The following is a 19,613-nucleotide window of genomic DNA, read 5'->3' as shown; positions in this document are numbered from 1 at the left end:
TGACATTGGACCACCTCCAAATCAAATAAGGATCTACATGTGGCTATCAATCACCTTGTTCACATGCTGCTGCCTATTGCGCAGCACAAGACTCCTAAGATATGTCTCTCTGTCTGTGAATGTCTAACCCTCGCATGGAACACTATGTCAACCTCCAGTCAAGTCATATATCAGATCACATGCCAGCTCATCATATCTTGCAATGAGTCCAACACACAAGAGTCAATACACAACAGCTGCAATCACTACACAGGACAGACATTTTCACACTTACTGGATACATCTGGGTCCTCGAATCGAGCCACTTCCCTGATGGTATAGGGGGCCGGTCCACCTGTAAGACATGGAAAGGAGATATATGCTCAATGTCTGATCACTGTACAAACGTGTGGACAACATATCACAGTGTGTGATATTTTATATGAGTGAGCTGACGATCCAGCATGTAGACACTCCAACAGACATACCAATGCAAACTTGCATTGACACTGACACTCCAGTGAGTGATAGACACACATATGCACACGCGCACCAGGCCTAACAATCATGTGGTGCTAAACCTGACTACAAAGATTTTTGGCTAATCCATTTCATAGGGTACTCCGTGTCATGATTTGTAAATGTGTGACAATTGCAATTGGACTTCCCTGGTGCACTGCAATACAAATGACTCAGGTATTGTGGCTTGTACATCAAGGGACAATGATTAGCTGTATGATGGGCATGTGGGTCAATATTCTGTCAGCAATTATCGTGCATTCAGTGGTCCATAACATATGTGGTACAGTTGTATGTAGGTAACAAATGCCCCATTGGCAGTGTCCCCTAAGCCGTATATGCCCCCAATGCCAACATGATGGCAGGGATCATGTGTGTGTAATGGTGAAAATGTAGCGCTTAACATGAATAGCCCACTTTGAAGTCCTAAAACTGCGAAATATGGTATACTGACAGTGTTTTGGCTGATCATCATTGACAGAATGCATGGGCACAGGTGTAGTCATTGCACCTGAAATGTGTCACTCAGGGCCATATGTACCTATGTCAGGGTCTGTGGTCACACATTGAGAGACTTAGCAACTAGCAATTAGCAAGTAGGTGATCAGAGGTAGAACACTCTCAATGACACTGTTTGCAAATCAAAAATGGGGTAGCAAATAACCTACCTCTTGAATAATGATGAGGTTGGTCTCATTTTGCAAGCCCCTTGGGAATGGTGGCACTCCCAGCGATGCTGGCCTGCTGGGCTCATCAGACAACCATGTCTGTGACTGCTTTCATATTGGGATGTACATATTTGTTTAATTGCAGCCTTATTTCAGCAGGGGTGAACAGCAAGTATTTCAAAAACCTTTTTATGACTGTAAAAAAGTTTTGGAAGCAGTTTGTGGTCCATGGCACTACTTCCTGCTCAGAATACATTTTTGTGCATGCATTCACAAAGAGGAAGGGATCCCATGGGGACCCCTCCCTTTTTGCAAATGGGTTAGCAACAACTTGAAACGGATGGTAACCGCAATTGCTTAGTGCCAGCATTTGTGCCCAAGAAAAAAACAAATACCGCAACTCGATAATAGGATAGGAATGCCTATTCCTAAATGCCACTAGAAAAACCTGTTTTGTGATTGTGCAATGCAATAGCAGAATGGAATAATTGGGCTTGTGCATTTGAATGAATATTTGTCCAGACGTAAACACAAAAAATCCAAAAACTAGGCTGTTGTGAAAGTTATGAAAAGCTTGGTACATATGGCCCTGAAGAATAGTCGGACATGGCTCAACGAAACTCTGGACTGCATTGTTAGCATGTATGAACATGTGTAATACATCTCAGTACTGGTACACTAACAGTTTGTTCAACTTGCATTCCACATGGCCACAAACATTGCATATGCAACCCGGCAAAACATCTGCTACTGTCCCTCAGGAGCATTTCACTGTACACATTTGTCAATGTGATACTCACCAACAGGGCCACCGATCACCAGACCCAGATGGTCCAGCAGGTCCTGTTTTCTTGCCACCAGGTCAGCCCAGCGATGCTTCAGCTGGTGATCATTCTGGGGGGTGTTGAAGACACGCTTCAGATGGAAGAGCACCTTCGTCCAACGCAGCAGCCTTGCCTCCATGTGATACCCCTGTATCACACGGCACCCGCCTCCAGCGTCATTGGAAGGAAGTGGCACAGCAGCCACACAAATGCCCCAAGCTCCTCCGCACCCATGAGGCTCAGCCTCACCCTTCCAGACATGGTACAGTACAATATTACAACAAGAAAATGAAACATAAAGGAAAAGACATTTGAAAAAAGGAAACTTACAAAACCAAATTACAGACCCCAACTGACCCAACTAATCTAACCCTCAAACAGACACCCAAAAGTACAAATACTATTCAGACAACAATAAAATACGCAAAAAACACTAACACAGGTACAATATACAATAAGGATACACCAAAAGATAAAAGATAGAACACACAAGATACAATATACACAATCCACAAGAGAGCAACACCAACACACAGCCACACAGTCAGGAAAAATCACAGACTGCAAAGTGAAAGCGAAAGTACACCCACTGTACCATGTCTGTGAACAGGATTTCCTATTACATCACTTCCTGTCCCCTTTTGGCCCCATTTTCAGTTTTGGCGCATACGTAGTTTGCTTGAATATATTCGACGCATTACCTACAAGTGTGGCAAAATACCACGCAGTACAGGCAAACTACTATTTTTATGGATATCTACATGCGTGGGGTGCGCTGGTGGAATTAACGCTAGGAACCAATTGATGGTTAGTATGTATTTGCGTGTTTTTTCGATGCATTTGTATAAAAATTTCTGACTCAAACTGTGTTTGCGTGAATTTTCATTATTTAACATGCATGCAGCCTGTATCTAGATGCAGATAGGATGGTATGGCCTGCAGTGTGTGTTATAGTGTTTGGCCACATGGGGTAGAACATGCAACTGCGTCCCACATTTCTACTATCTTTGCGCAGGATTTTCCTTTTTTTTACCACAAAAGCAGCCCAAAGTTAGAAAATTCAAATGGATTTTGGAAGTTTGCGCTGATTTTGCATCAATAAATGACGGCAAGGCTTCGCAACAAAAGTAAAAATCATGGGCTGTATTTTTTGTGTGTGAATTGACTGTTGCAACTATATGTGTGCTTTTGATAGAACGGCATGCAATACATTTGGCATAATGTTCATGTGTGAATCTGTTACAAATGGGTATCAACATCAGATGGCAATCAATGATGTACAACATTCATGAAATGTGTTTGTAATAGGCGTTGACTCATTTGCTGTGTGTAGTTGTTTGACTTTGGGGCATTACATTTCCCACAACAAAGATTAGATTACACAGGGAAGATCGAGGATGGCTGATGAGGACTATGTTGGATATGTTACCCCTCACATGTCATTAATTGTTGGCTACGACTTTATGGTGACTTGTGTGCAAACTACCCATATTTCGGGCTTTTGTACACGTTTGGTAGGTACAGTGTTTGCGACACAAAGCCTCAATTCCAATCATAGCATTGTTTTGTACATGTCAGTTTGACTAAGGTAAATTACCTATGTTCTTCCTTTGGCAGTGGTGGACCTGCAGCCCTGGCTGCATGTGTTCACATATTTTTAGAAGTGCATTGCACAAATTGCCCAGTTCAAGTGTGTGGGCATGTGTACCCTGTGTCAGTATTGGGCTCTATGGTGTTTCGGGCAGGTCCAGTCAGGAGTCTGTCGGGGGAACCCTTGAGTTCAAATAGTATCTTGCAAGGCAGAAATGTCCTAAATCCCTAAAGCAGAAGATCAGCTAAAGGCATACAAGGGGATAGGGCAGCTATGGTACGGCAGATAATACAGAAGAGTGAATACAGAGCAACCTTAATGTGGACAAATATGTAATGGGTCAGTAATGGACAAACATGCAGGGCTCATCACCACGTTTGTACACAGGGTAGGGCTCAGAACTTCCAACAGCAACAGGGAACGTCAGTGGCTCTGTGCAGATTAATCTCATAGCTAGTCACCATGCAAGCCCCATCAAAAGGTGGCGGCAGAAGTTAATCTGTGTCTGGACCCTCAGAGCACAAACATGGATTGTTCTTACATACACAAGACTAGCCCTTGTTTCTCGGGCTGGAGACACAGTAACAAATCCAGGAATACAGCCATAGCACACTGTTACTGTTAGACACTAATGAATACATGCAAAAATAGAAAATGGATGGGGGCTGGATTGGCCTCCTGGAATCCAGGTGCTAGATCAAATACAAAATTAAACAATTCTACACAGTTGAGGACTGATAGTACACTTACCAGACACAATACCCCAAGAGCAAATGGAGGGCAAGTGAACCAAATAGGAGGCAGATGCAGGCACAGGGAATAGGCTCTGTTTGACGCAAAGACTGGAACAGGTCTGGCAGACAGGAAGCAGGCTCTTTCAGGAACCAACATGAACAAGGCTGAAAAACAGGGAGCAAAGTCTGACTGGAACAAGCAGGAACAGCACTGTGTAGACAGAGAGCAGCTTCAGGCGTAATCAGGACTGTAACACAATCCAACAGTGGCTCTGGTACACAAATGAATTGTACTCCAATTCACAATGAGGAGCTTCAGGAAATGGCAGCTTCTAGGCAGTTCCAGGCAGAAGCAAGGCCATGGCAGAGTCACATGGCTCGAGTGAGCTCACAGGTGTGTGCAGCTTCAGTCTCTCACAAGTCCTTGAGAAGAAAATTCAGTATAAGAGGACAACCAGACTTTTCCCATAAGAAGCTATGGACAGAAGATTACAGGTTCTACCAACTACCAGGCAGTGCATTATGGGACCTGAAGTCCATGCAGGCTAATGTAGTTGTTCTATAGCATGCCATAGAGAAAAGGGAAGCACACAGGAGTCAGAATGGGAGTCTGGGTGAGTGCCAATGATGATTCCCAGGGTACAGTTAGTCCATTTACAGCGCCCCCTAGAGAAGGGAGGGCAGAGACTTAACACATGACAGGACCAATTACCAGGGAAGGACTGTGCAGGGCATGTATTGTGACCATTGCTGTCATACCTGGGTCACTCATGCTAACCATTTTCAGGATTGATCCACCTTTTGTCACACAAACTTCTTGCAGAAATAGCAAATGTCACACTTACTAATGTCAGGGGTCTGTTCATATATCCCTGTTAACAATGATTTATCACACCCACTGCTGCATGTATGATGCACTTATTTACCTTATGATTGAAGATGTCATAGTTGTGTGTCGTACTACAGTAGACCATGTTGGCAACGTGGATGTCTGACATATGCTGTGGTCCTATGATTTTGCCCTTCATATGTGAAATTGAACAGATTTTTTTTTACAAACTGTGTGTGATGTTTGCTGTACAATTATATGCATCACATGTGATGTTGCATCAGAAGTAGTCAGATTTGTCTTTGTGACATGCTCCCCTCCCTGAGGTAATACTCACATTCCCAAAACACATGTGATGCATAAATAAGTCCCCAGAGCAGGATTGAGTGATAAAGTGAGGTGCTTAATTATTTATCGTAACAATGTGTTTATAGTGACTATTGTTGGAAAAGGTTTTGCACTATCTGCTGTCTGCGCCGCATTCCTGCAGCTGTGTTTGGATGTTCCCCCTCATTTTCCCTGGAACCATCCACCTCCTCCTCTTCCTCAGGCAGTTCTTTTTCGGATTCATATAGGGGGATGTTCCTCCTAACACATATGTTGTGCAGGATGGCACAAATAAATATGATCTTGCAGACCATTTCTGGGGAATATAGGAGGCTGCCTCCTGGGATGTCCAGGCACCTGAATCTGGACTTCAGGAGGCCAAAGGTCTGTTCAACAATGGTGCGTGTCCTCCAAAGTGCCTCATTATAGGCACGCTCTGCTGCTGTGCTTGGGTTGGGGAATGGAGTCATGGTCCATGGCTGGATCCCGTAACCCTGATCAGCTAAAAAAGAAAGTAGAGGTAAGTATTTTGTTGTTGCTTGCACCAGGGATGTCATGTAGCAATGCAGTTGATATCATGTATCATGTGACTCATATGTGTTTGTGGCATTGTGTAAGATCCTGGGCTTCTGTGAGGTTCTTTCTGCATTGGGTTGCTTGAATTGACAACTTGTGTTTGGCTCATTGACCTTATATCTATGGTTCAGTTTTCAAACTGCAGTTCAGTGTGTATCTCTTGTGCATTGTGTAGTGAGCAACATGTTTCAGTGTGCTTTCACTGGAGGGGACATGATACTTCCACACACACAATAGATTCCAATGTGGTGGTGACATGGTTGCACTACATGGCCTGAACATCCCATCCACTTAGACATATGTCATGGGGGATGAAATCCAGAAGTGAGGCCCTTTGATTTGTCTTGGTGACAATGCCCAACACATCTCCCTAAGTTGGCAGCAGAGAGGTGTTCAGTATTGACAATGCACAATTGTCCCATGTGTGACTTGGTTCTATGTAGACCTTTGTGTTTCCCTCTGCCAGTGGCTCATGTGTAACCGTGCACCTGCACTACCGAACTTGCTCCAGGTAACCTGGCTAACGGCCTTGTGGAAGTGGATGTATGTGTGCAGGAATGGCCATCTCCCTGTACATCTGTTATTTTGATGGATAATTGGCTCTTTCAGTGTGTGCGACAGTGTGCAGTTTGCATTAGTGGCACATCAATATGTGTTCATAGCACAGTCCACTTCCTTATTGCTAGCTGCCAACATCACCCCAGGAGTGATGTGTGATGTTGGGACTGCCTCATTATTTCCATGTCACCTACGTGTGAGTCAGCAGCATAATGCTATGTGTTTCATGGTGTTTGACCTGTAGCAATACACATTGCACACCCCTTCCACAGTACTTATTGCTTGGGAGGGTGTGGGATTGACTATGTGGCCTAAGGTAATAGTATATGGTTCATCTTCCAATTGTACTTCCAGTGCAGGCCATGTCATTGTCACTGTGTGGTTTGACATTGGTCCCTTGTAGCTCTAGAGTGGCATCTATTGTTATTGGCAGCCATCCTTTGTCAATAGGTATGAATCCCATTGTGTCAGGGTGTCCAACATAACTACCTGTGTCATACCGCTGTGTCTTCCTGCCCACGTGTCAATGTAGTGGTGTCTGTATTGTGTGTCCTACAGGGTTGTTGTGCCGTGTGTATACTGCTATGTTTATGGACTTAACAAGAAGGCCATTGCCATATCGTCCATCCTGGAAGTGCTGATTGATGGTGCTGTGGTGAAAGATTAAGGAATCATGTACATTCCCAGGATACTTGGCCAAGATGTTGGTAAACAATCCCCGGTGATCAACTATGGCCTGCACATTTATGGAGTGGGTGTGCTCCCTGTTCCGGTATAGAGGCTCTGTTGCAGCAGGTGATACAATCCAGACATGGGTGCAGTCAAAGCACCAAGCACATGCGGGAAGTCATGTGTTTGGTCTCCTGCTGCTTCTGCTCTGTGTTGGGGAAGCTAATGTGGTGGGGTGTGAGGGAGATGATGGCATCAAGGACCTTGGGAAGGAAGGCGGAGAATGATGGCTGTGATACCCCAGCAACCAGGGCACCGGTTGTTTGGAATGAGCCACTTGCCAACATGTGCAGGATAGCTAGCAGCTTGGTCACCAGTGGAATATTGTGTGTTGTCTGCAGGCTGGCTGTTATTTGTGGCTCAATTTGGCACAGCAGCTGCTGATTGGCTTGCCAGTTGAATCTGTACCTCCGGATGATAACCTGTTCCGTAAGGCCCTAGAGGGTTGTCCTGGTCCTGAAGAGCCTCTCCTGCCTTCTGCGTTGCCTTTGGGGTCCACATTGGTGTGGTGGTGGCTGCTGCTGTTGGTCCTGTGTTCTGGGTCGTCTGGCATGCTGAATGAGTAGCACCTCCATATTGTTGTTCTTGAGCAATGATGTTGCTTGGGTGTGTTTTCCTTAAGTAGTGGTGTGTTTGCCCCATTTTAACGCCTGCCTTGACTCATGTGTTAAAATTTGACACAAATCGGGCTTTGCGTCATTTTTCGAGTCGGCCTCCCACTTGTGCGTAATTGTTTCCCACGTGGATAAATATGGTGCACGGGTGTTTGAGTCATTTTTTGGACGGGAATGCCTACCTTCCATCTCATTGACTCAAGGCAGTTTCACGCATCTAAAAAATGACTCAAACTCAGATATTTTGACACTAATATAAATATGGAGTTAAGTTTGAGCCAGATTTGCGTAAAAAAATTACGCTAATCTGGGGCAGAGTATAAATATGCCCCATAATGTGCACAGATTCCAGGGTTTTCCCAGAGGCTTAACAAAGGCTAAAGTAGAGATTACAAATGCTCTCTTTTGTGGCAGTGTGGTCGAGCAGTTAGGTTTATCAGAGGGTAGCGCAAAGCATTTGTTGTACATACACAGGCAATAAAGGAGGCACCCACTCAATGGCTAACTCCAGGCCAATTCTTTTCATATAACAAAAATATATTTTGTTACTTTATATCTAGAACCACGAGATTCAATTTGAAGGTAAGTACATTTGTAAGTATCAGACATATGTTTCAACACCACTTTGTTGGCAAGTTAAACGGTTTTCGAGAAAATAGCAAATATCTGTTTTAAAAGTTGACTGCAATTTTCAAACGTAGTTCTGGGGGGGAGGAAAGCTAGCACAGTTTCAAGGTAAGTACAAGACTTACAGTTTCAATCTCCGGGGGTTAGGATGTCCACAGGTTGGGGTTCAAGTTACCTCCAAACACCCACCACCAGCAATACGGGGTGGGCATGGTGCAGAGGTCAAAGTTGATTTAGATTTAAAATGGGCTCCTATGGAGAGTCCGGGAACTTGGAATCAGGCCTGTTTGAAGGTAAGTACCTGCGATTTCAAAGGGCAGACCTGGGGGGTTTAGAGGAGCACCAGGTTGGCAAGGGTTAGCACCAAACACACACCCTCTCCAGTGCAGGGGCGGACGGGTGCAGGGCGTCGGGCTCCCAATGCTTTCCAAAAGTGACATCCGGGGGTCACAAAGATGGTGTGGGCTAAGTCCAGGGGGTCGGTTGCGGAAAACCAAAGGCTGGACAAGGAGGAGAGCTGCCTGCTGGATGTTGCTTGACTGGTGGTCGGATTCCCCAAGGCAAGGGGGCAGCGGGTGCAGAGGTACCTTTGGGCATTGGGTATCTTCATCCGGTTCCTTGCGGTCAGGGGGCTCCTCCGGATTTAGGCTGCAAGCATCCTCCTGTTGGACAGGAGGAGTCAACCCAGGGTGGACACTAGGTCAGAATCGCCTGGGGACCAGCTCTAGTTGGTAGGGCCACCTGGACACATGTTGTGCATGCCGGGTACAGAGTGGGTGTGACCCTCGGATCCCGGGCAGTTCTAATCTGAATCCTTTGTTGGAGTTTCTTTTTGGACAGGGCCACTGCCTACTGGAGATCTTGGTCATCTGGAGTGCAGGCATCCTCTTGAGGCTTTTATGAGGTCGCTGGTCCTGCAGGATGTGTTGCCTTCTTGTAGCAGTGCTTCAGAAGCTGGAGACAGCCCTGCACGGCTGGGGCCAAGTCAGTTTGTGCCTTTAGGCTTCTCTGCTGGGGGCCAGCTTAGCAGTCCTTCTTCTTTCTTGTCTTCTTCTTGAGGTCACCAGGAATCTGATGAGCTAGGTTCAGGAGAGCCCTTAAATTGTGGATTTCGAGGAATTACAGGAGTCAGAGGGCAGAAGCCAATGGTTACTATCCCTGAGGGTGAATACACCCTTACGGTGTCCACTCCCTTTGGGAAAGGGACACAGAGATAACCCTATTGGTCCCTGTCCTCCAAAACAACCAAGATGGAGGATTTTGCATGGTGGGGGTCACTTCAGCTTTGGACACCTTAGGTGTGGCCCCAGCTGAAGTGGCCACTCCTCCTTGTTTTCCCTCATTTTCCTGCAAGACTTGCTGATAAAAGTGGGGTTTGTCCAGGGGTGGGTGCCCTGGGGCACTGTAACAAGAGGCCTGAGCCTTTGAGGCTCACCACCAGGTGTTACAGTTCCTGCAGAGGGGGGGAGGTGTGAAGCACCCAGTGCAGGTTTCTGTCTACAGAGAGCACAAAGGCTCTTACCCCATGTGGTCAGAAACTCGTCAGGAAGTGGCAGGCTGGCACAGACCAGTCAGTCCTGCATTAGAGGTCTGGCTAAAAATGCAGGGGGCATCTCTAAGATGCCCTCTAGGTGCATTTTTTAATAAATCCAACACTGACATTAGTGTGGGTTTATTGTGCTGAGAAGGTTGATACCAAACTTCCCAGACTTCAGTGAAGCCATTATGGAGCTGTGGAGTTCGTAATGACAAACTCCTAGCCCATATACTCAGTATGACAACACTTCACTTAGAATGTCTAAGAATGGACTAAAACATGTTAGGGGCATATTCCTCATGCAACTATCCCCTCGCCTGTGGTATTTTGCACCCTGCCTTAGGGCTGTAAGGCCTGCTAGAGAGGTGACTTACCAATGCCACAGGTAGTGGTTTGTGGGTGCCATGTTGGCTTTGTCTTTTTCTCCCCACCAGTACACATAAGTTGCAATGACAGTGTGTATGTGCTGGGGCCTGGTTAGCAGGATCCCAGAACACTGTCAGTCAAATCAGCATCAATATCAGGCGAAAAGTGGGGTAGTAACCATGCCAAAAGGGGCACTTTCCTACAGTATTAGTGCCCACTAATATTATAAAGCCTACCGCAGGTCAATATCTAGCCCTGCAGAGTCCCCTCTGCACCAGGCTACCTGTGTACAGTTATAGGGACGCGGACAACTGTAATCTCACATGTACAGCACTCACATATGTGCACACGTGTTAATGTGTAACCAGCCAAGTGCCCCATACCCTTGCTGCACCACAGAAGCCTTATCTTTAAATGCAGACAGTGGAGGTAAACAGGCATAGTTCATTTACCTGGGATGAGACACCAGTTGTGAGGCTCACCCCCAATAAAAGGTCAAAAACCAGGTAATACAAAAGTGAAAAATCTGGGTGGATTAAATGATCAGAACCCATTTCACTACAAGTTATTAAGTTGATTCCATAGGATGTCCTCATTGAGACCTGAAATATGTAGTTGGGAGTCTGTAAACTCACCTTTGTTCATGCTCTAGAAGGGTTCTCACCATGTTAGTACTGGTGGTTACTATTTCAATTATTGTTCAAAGTACGTCATTCTCAGTATGGCCCTTGTTCAAAAAATGTGCAGTCATTCTTGTTGAGTTACGCAGGTACCTGTTATTGGAACATCGATGGGTAGCATCTTTACTCCCAGTATAGCGTGTCTATATGTACACCATTTTGAAGACCACCATATATGTTATTGGGTATGTGTTGGAAATGGCCCTCTCCACAGGGTCATCCCCAAACCTTTTGATTTCCTCCTACTTTTTGCTATATTTTTGCTTGTTTGCCGTGGGACTCTGTGCACTTTAACCCTGCTAACCAGTGATTGTGCTCTTTCCCCGAAACATGGTTTGATTGTCATATACCTGATTGCCATATTTAGTTGACATGTAAGTCCCTTGTACAATGGTATACCATATACAGAGGGCCTGTAAATTAAATGCTATCTATTCAAGTAGCACTTTAAAACATGTCCCAGGCCTACCATTGTAACCAGAAGGCAGTGTTTCACTGCATTGTTGACTTGGCATTTAAAACCCCTTGCCAAGCCTTAAACTCCCCTTTTATTACATATGTCACCCCTAAGGTAGGCCCTATGAAGCCCATAAGGCAGGGAGCTGTGCAATTAAAACATAGGACATCCACATTTTAGTTCTAGTAGTGAAAAACTCCCAAATTCCTTTTTTCATGACTGTGAGGCCTATCCCTCCCATAGGATTACATTGGGTATTCCTTATTAGATTTAATAAGCTGTAATTCCTAGACCAGAGGTGTTAGATACATCATGGTATCTATAAACTAGTAGTGATAAAGCCTTTTTCATGGTAAGGTAGGATTTGTCATTACAAGTTTGAAAATACCACTTTTAGGAAGGTTGCCATTTTCCCGCCCTTTGCCCTCTGTGCCTGCAGCCTGCCCTAGGTAACATGACTGGGTGTAACTGACAGTTGGGACTTTGTGAATTCACCCCAGACAGTCACACAATTGTGGGATTAGCAAAGCCTGAAAGGGCCATTAACTGACTTTTTTGTGGGTGGAGTGTACGGGTCTAAGCACAGCCCCAGTTACACATAAATAGGTTGGACTCTCTCCCCTACACAATAGGATGAATGACCCTGTAATGTTGGTGCAGCCAGATAGGAGCAAGGGGAGACAGGAAGTTCCTGGAACCTTAGAGAACCCTTTTGGAAACTTCTCCCAACGTCTAGTAGCGGGGTACCAGGATATACAAATAAGGCTGTCAGACCTGCTCCTCAGTTCAATACTGGACCTGCGGAAGAACTCTCAGAGGGCTGCCTGCTGCTGTGACCTTCTGTGCATTTTACCACTGCTGCTGTCCCTGAAAGGACAGCTTTTCTTTCTGGAGTCTGCCTTGAGCCTTCAAAGGCCAGGCCTAATGTGGAGCACTGCATAGTTGCCTGCACCCAGAACTTCTGGGAGTACCAAGGGTTAAGGTTGCTGGGCACCTGTTCAGAGACACAGGGACATAACAGGCTCCCACTAGCTTGAACCTGCAACTGGACAGAGCCTGAGTGTGCCTTGAACCCCAAGAGGCCTCCATCCATTCCTGGACCCTTGGCTGTGGTGCTAAAGGTGTCTAGGTGGCCCTTTTCCATAACAGAGGACTTTCTATTTTGAACCCTAAACTTTAAAAATTCTGAACTATGTTTCTACAAATTGGATTTCAATGGTTTTGGTGCCAAATCATTTATTAAAATGTTCTCTATTTTTCTAAATTAGTTTGGGATTTTTATGGTGTTGTGTTTCACTGTAATGTTGTTTGTGTACTGCATAAATACTTAACACATTGCCTCCCAGTTTAGCCTGACTGCTTTTTGTTTCAAGCTACCCATGGTTAAGCACAGGAAATGTGTTGTTGTGGTTCACCTGTAAGGGATTGTGGCTGTTGTTTGACCAGGGCTCTAAACCTCAGTCAACCAACAACCCAGTTTCTCACAGTTTGTTTCTGTAAACAGATTTCATTGGTTATTAGTAAACAGTTACATATATCCACATATCCATAGCAAGAACAGGATAATTAATGACACATTACATTAGGATAATATCTCAGATCAGCATGGAATTCCTTGTCTTTGTTTCCATTACCCACCCTACCTTCCCCCGATTCAGAAAACTGGAACAACATAGACCTAGAATCAGTTTGTAGTCCCTATTGGGTGAGCGATATTCAGAAATTGCTGTGATTGGCTAGGAGGTAAAAGTGGAATCTGCACTCTAGGTGGGGTAAAAGTATATTTGCATATGGACCTACTAAAGATAGTGCTGTGGTGAGGGCACCCTCACTAGTGAGACCTCTTGTGAGAAAAGAACAGGGTTCTTCAGGCTATCAATCAATGCCACCCATGCATGGGCAGTCTCCAGGTTTCCAATGCCTTGTTGTGCTTCCTGTTAAGAGTCGGGGGCCTTTCTGGTCTTTCCAGTAGAGGGTGAACTCACGTTTAGCTAATATCAACCCTAAAGCTTAAAATCTGCTGGTCACCTTGATTTTGGAGGTGTGGAGGAACCAGTAAAGTAGGCAGTGGCCAGGGTAAAGAGGGACCTTCCTTTCTATCAATTTCGCAAGCGTTCAGGTGACATACTCATTATAGGAAGTTAAGTGGGGGAATGCCTATGTCATGTGGAAAAAATTGGCACCTACTTCTCTGCATCTAGGGTAGGAAGCATCATTCACCCCAAAATACCTATTAATTCTGTCTGGGATAAGGTATGCTGTGCGCAGTAAGTAAAAGCTAATCAATTTGAATAGTACATTCCCGAATATCTTAGGAATACGCTCTAAGATGGTCTCCCAAGCTTTATTTGGGATGGGAGTTCCCAGCTCATCTTTCTAGCAGTTGTGTAGGGTCACGAGCGGGCACAGTAAATTTTATTGCAGAGATCCATGTAGGCATGAAATGGCTTTATAAGTGCCGGTGGACAATGACACATATCGATAACAAAGATGGGCCTTAAGTTCAGTATCTTGGACTATATGGACCAATGACCCTTACCATGAGAAAATGCGGTTATGGCGTTGTTACAACTTGATTGTTATACAGGAGGACAGTACAAACTCAGCTTCTCTCTTCCTTGTGGGGTTTAAAGCTTGCAACCCATATCTAAAATTCACCCTAATAATGAGCTACATGGAAATCACCTTCCTGGATGTGACAAGCAGAGCAGATATGGGAACATTTAAAGCAAAGTTTTTCATAAAACCCAACGATAAACAGTTTATTGCATTTCAAGAATGTACACCCTCGTTCCCTGAGAGACAACCTGTCAGTGGGCCAGTTCCTCTGAATAAGAAGGAACTGTTCTGACATGCAAGAATATATTATTGAGACATACAACTGTGAGAGGAGACCTCTTTTGCATGGTTAGCCCTCCACTTTTTGCCTGATGTTGATGTGTTCTAGACATTGTAGTGCCAAGGGGCCCTGCTGACCAGGTTCCCTGAGCCAGAGCTCTTTCACTAAATCTGTTGTGATCCTTGGCATAATAGGGTACACTCTTAAGTATCACTGTAAGTCCCTAGTAAATGGGTACACCTATACCCAGGGTATGGAATATTAGGGGTAGGCCCCTGAAGGCAGCAGCACTGATTATGCCACCCTCTAGGGCCGTGCACCCAAATACATCTACTACTGCCATTTCAGGCTGAAGGTTCTGGGACAAACCTAAAAAGGCAAATTCAACATGGCACACTCCCTGTGTGCCCTGCCCACCCTACACTGCATATGTTATGGGTACATCACTCCTTTAGAAGGCCTTCCAGCTGTAAGGCAGGGTGCACCATACTATATGTGAGGGCATAGCTGCATGAGCAATATGCCCCCCATGTGTCTTTGCCAAACCTAGGACATAGTGAGTAAACAGAGTAGCCATTTTAAGTGCATGTATTGGACACAGGTCAAAAGCCAGTTCCCCATCTACATGATGGCCAATCTGCACCCTGGGTTGTTTAGTATCAATCAACTCAGGATGATAAATCCAAACTGGTACCAGTATTGGATTTATCCCTAAATGTACCCAAGGGGTCACCTTAGAAGAGCCCCCTGCAAAAGTTAACCTAACTCGCATGGTTGCTGACTGCTTCCATCCAGCATGCAACCTCCAGACAGCGAAAATACAAACCTTGGGGAGAGCCATGTCTTTCTGGTTTGTAAAACAATGCCCTTCCAGGGTGGAGGAGCTAACACCCCCTCCCTCACGAATGTGCATTACCCTGGCGGTAAGGTTCAAAGGGCTACTGCCCTTGAAACTTGAGCCCCCAGGCCTGCTGCTAGCAGCTGATGGCTTCCCCCTTTGTCAACCCCCATTTTTGGTAGGAGCAAAGATGGGAAACCATACAAATGGTAGGAGGAGGGGTCTCACTGAGCATGTACCACCCCCTAGGGACTTCCAGGAGAAGTGGACCCTCCATTTCATTTTCCTCCATGTTGGATGACAGGAAAATAGCCAATGAAGTTTAGTGTAGTGACATTTCCCACAGGAAGTGGTCACTGTAGAGGGTGTAGCCACCCAAGGGTAATAGGGACACCTATTGGACACTACCAGGTTCCCCCTAAAACACCCACTAAATTCAGTATTTAGGGGGCTCCCCTAGATCAAGAAATTGGATACCTCAGGAAGAAAGGAAGACAGCACCAAAGAACCCGACAGCATGAGAACAGGGGACCTGCTGCATCAGAAGAGACTCCAAGACCCCTGCTTGCTGCACCAGAATCCTGACAATGGTCGCTGTGGAGGAGCTGACCACTGGACTGACCTCAAAAGACCCAGAGAAACCTCCAGGCTTCACAAATAGCCTGAGATCTCCCTCCTGCGCTGAGGCACCACTCAAGAAACCAAAGAAACCTGAAAAGAACTAGCAAACCGGTGGGGGTCACTTCATCAACCGGATGATATTGGCAACCGGCAGTTGCAGCTGGACCTGATGACACACCGACATCAGCCCAGATGAGACCTACAAATGTGCCAACTTTAGTGCTACTGCACGCTCCCGTGGCCGAGTTGTGCCAATACCCCAGGTACTGGTTAGTGCACGTTGGACAACAGAAAAAACAGCTCTCCCAAAGCTGCAACTGGAGCAGGAGGAACCTCCAGTTAAGGGACATCAGAAACACCCTGGACCTCCCACCAGAGCACGCTCGTCATCCTGCAAGGCCCCCAGAAGTAGACTTACCTCTTGCTCCAAAGGGTTCCATTGCATACAGTCTCCAAGACCTTCAACTCACCTTGCATCTGGCCACCCTGAGCCCTGCATCGCAGAACCAGCTGTGTGCCATGGGCCCCTAATGCCTTGCAACCTAGACAGCCCATGGGGACCCAAAGGCACCACCTTTAAACCTGCAAACCAGCTCCTTTTCCAGGTGGACCCTCCAAGTGGCCCTGTGCCTGTGCCACAAGACTTATCAGCACTGCTCCCGCCTGAACCAGGAGCCACCTGAGACTCTCCAGCTGGCACAGGGTGCCAACCAACCTCACTGACCATCCTGCAAAAGAAGAGGGTGCACCATCTAGCATCAAAATATTGGAGCTTGCACCATTTTGTGGATGCGTGAACCGACCTTGAGATGCAAGGTAGGCATTCCCATCCAAAAAATGGCCCAATCCCCATAGTGCCATATTTATCCCCCGTGCTAAAATGTCACATGGGTGGGAGGCGGACACAAATAATGATGCTAAGCTTGCTTAGCTCTATTATTTAATGCCTGTGTCTGACCAGGTGTTAGGGGACCTGTCAACCTATTTCCATGGTCGAACAGCATGGAATGGCTCCACAGGTGCCCACCCCATGCCCCAGGAACACCCATTCCCACACCAGAGGGACACGGCAGGATGGGGGACCCCATCCCAGGTAAGTGGAGTAAGTATAGGTAGGTATTTCTTAATTTTTTTCTAAGTGCCATTGGGGACCCTGACATGGGGCCCCCTGCATGGCACTGGGAGCAATGGACATGCCCAGGGGACTGTGTTGGCCATTGGGTGGGTGGGTATGACTCCTGTCTTTTCTAAGACAGGAGTCATGTTTTTGGATGGTTGTGTGTCTGGAAATGATGCAAGGCTGGTTAGCTGCATTTTTTTGCTGCTAACCAGCCTAGCTTCATTTTCTGTCGCACAACCTCTTTTTCCCTTACGGCCACCCCCACCCGGCTAGTGTCTTTTTTTACGCTAACCCAAGCTTTGTGCTGGCTTGCGCCATTCCTTAAATATGGCACACAGCTGGCGCTGTACAATGGTGCAAGCCGACGCTAAACTTTTTTGATGCAAAACTGCATTAGTGCAGTTTTGCATCAAAAAGTACAAATATGCACCTAACTTTATTAAAACTTTGAAAAATCATACCACAAAAAGTACTTAACATATTTTAACCATTTTGGTCTTAAAAATTATATACAAATCTGATGTATTTTTCTAAATTTTGGTCTTGAGTTATTCATTGAGTGTGTGTGGTGCATGATTGATATTGTGAGTACAACAAATGCTTAGCACATCTCCTGGATTAGCCTAACTGCTCGACCAACTACCTGAAAAATTGGAGTATTATGTGATCTGATTTTTACCTCTGGAAACCAAAGTGTGGTTGCCTGGCCCCCCTGCACAGTGTGCTTAGCTTTGCACACTACACAGAGGTCCAGCCTCCTACACAAACCTATCTATGAAAATCATGGAAAGACACAGGCACTAATTATGACATCAGTGGTCTTTTCCCAAGGCCGCTGATGCCATGTGTGCTAGAAGACCACCAGTGCTGGCGGTCTTCCGCCCGCCATAATATGGACATTGACGTGTTTCCGCCCCTATTAGGGTGGAAATCTGGCAGTAGCCATGCTGGTGGGCGAGGCACCTGTGTGGTGCTACCACCTGCACCTCCCCGCCAGAAGGATGTCGCCAGCCGTATTATGGCCATTCATATGGCATGGAGGTGTCCTTCTGGCAGGCGGCTGCTGGTGGTAGCAGCAAACCTTCCTGTTCCCTGCCGGACGACCTCCTCGTCAGACAAGGTAAGTTGGGTGTCCATCAGGGGAGGGGGTGTATGAATGTTACAGTGAGTGCGTTTCTGCATGTCAGTGTGTTTGCATGTGAGCATGTGTGAGTGAATGCGTGTATGGATGAGTGTGAGTGAATGCGTATATGGAAGTGGTGGTGCATGGGTGCATGCGTCGCGTGTGTGCATGATTGTGGGGAGGGGGCAGGGGGTTGAGGGGGCGCTGTGATTCTAGGGGGCTGGGGGAATGGGTGGCGCTGTGATTCCAGAGGGGATGGATTAGGGGTGTTAGGTGATTGCTGGGGAGGTAGGGGAGCCTTCAACCAGTGACAGGGAAGGAATTCCCTGTCACCAGTAGCCCTACCGCCATGGTTTTCATTACGTTGGTACCGCCGTGAAAACCATGGCGGTATGTCGGCTCATTATACCTCTGGCAGTATGAGTGGTGATGTGGCAGGTTGGCTGTAGCCAACTCACCACACTCATAATGTGGCGGTATACACTGCCAGCCTGTTGGCGGTGATACCGCCACATTAACCCTGGAAGTCAAAAGACCGTCAGGGACCTCTGATAAGAAAAGTAAACATAAGAGCATAAAATAATCACAGGGATGCCTTTCTTGAGGACAGACAAAAAAGAGGCTAAAAAACTCATTTGTGTGAACACTTTCAACAACGCCTCTGAAATGAAAAACATCTTCAATAAAGAGTGCACATTTTACAAAGCAACAAACTGAATTCAGAAAAACCTCTATTTGCATTTAAATGGAACACCAGTCTGTGGGGCTTTCTTATCCACACTCGACCTAAAGCAGATCACAGTAATGACCAAAGGAACCTATGAGTCAACATGAGAGTCAAGGCCACTATCCACATGGGCAGTGTTCAGTGTGTCCCTTCATAACTCATGTGAAGATTATAGATTTGGGCCTCAATAAACCATGAGGGCAAAGGAATCACACTAATTGTAATTATTTGAATGTGATCTACTTGATTGAATGTCCCTTCAAAATAAAATATATAGAAATGACCTTCAGAAAGGTGAAAACTCTAATCACAAAGCACCAAAGCAACACCAAGTGGCCTGCATAACTCAACAAGAATGACTGCTCATGTTTTGACCAAGGACCATACAGAGAGCATTAATTGAAAAATAACCACCGGTACCAACATGATGAGAACCCTTTTGGAACATGAGGAAAGGTGGGTGTGCAGACTCCAAATATATGTTTTGAGTCTCATTGATGGCATCTCATGGAACCAATGTAATGCCATGTATTAAATCCACTTATTATCCGGTGGGGCAAACGGTAAGCATAGGACATTACATAAATGATCCGAATGTGTAGTATTGACCCACTTGGAGTTACACAATCGCACTGGCAATGAGGCTGAGTTGACAAAACACAGCTTGTGGTCTCCTCAAAAATGTACTTACCCTGAGCCATGGAGCTCCATGCAGGTAGGGTGATAGTAG

The sequence above is a fragment of the Pleurodeles waltl genome, chromosome 4_2 (assembly GCF_031143425.1).
Source record: "Pleurodeles waltl isolate 20211129_DDA chromosome 4_2, aPleWal1.hap1.20221129, whole genome shotgun sequence".
NCBI classification, from domain to species: Eukaryota; Metazoa; Chordata; class Amphibia; order Caudata; family Salamandridae; genus Pleurodeles; species Pleurodeles waltl.
Note: the sequence above shows the minus strand (reverse complement) of the source record.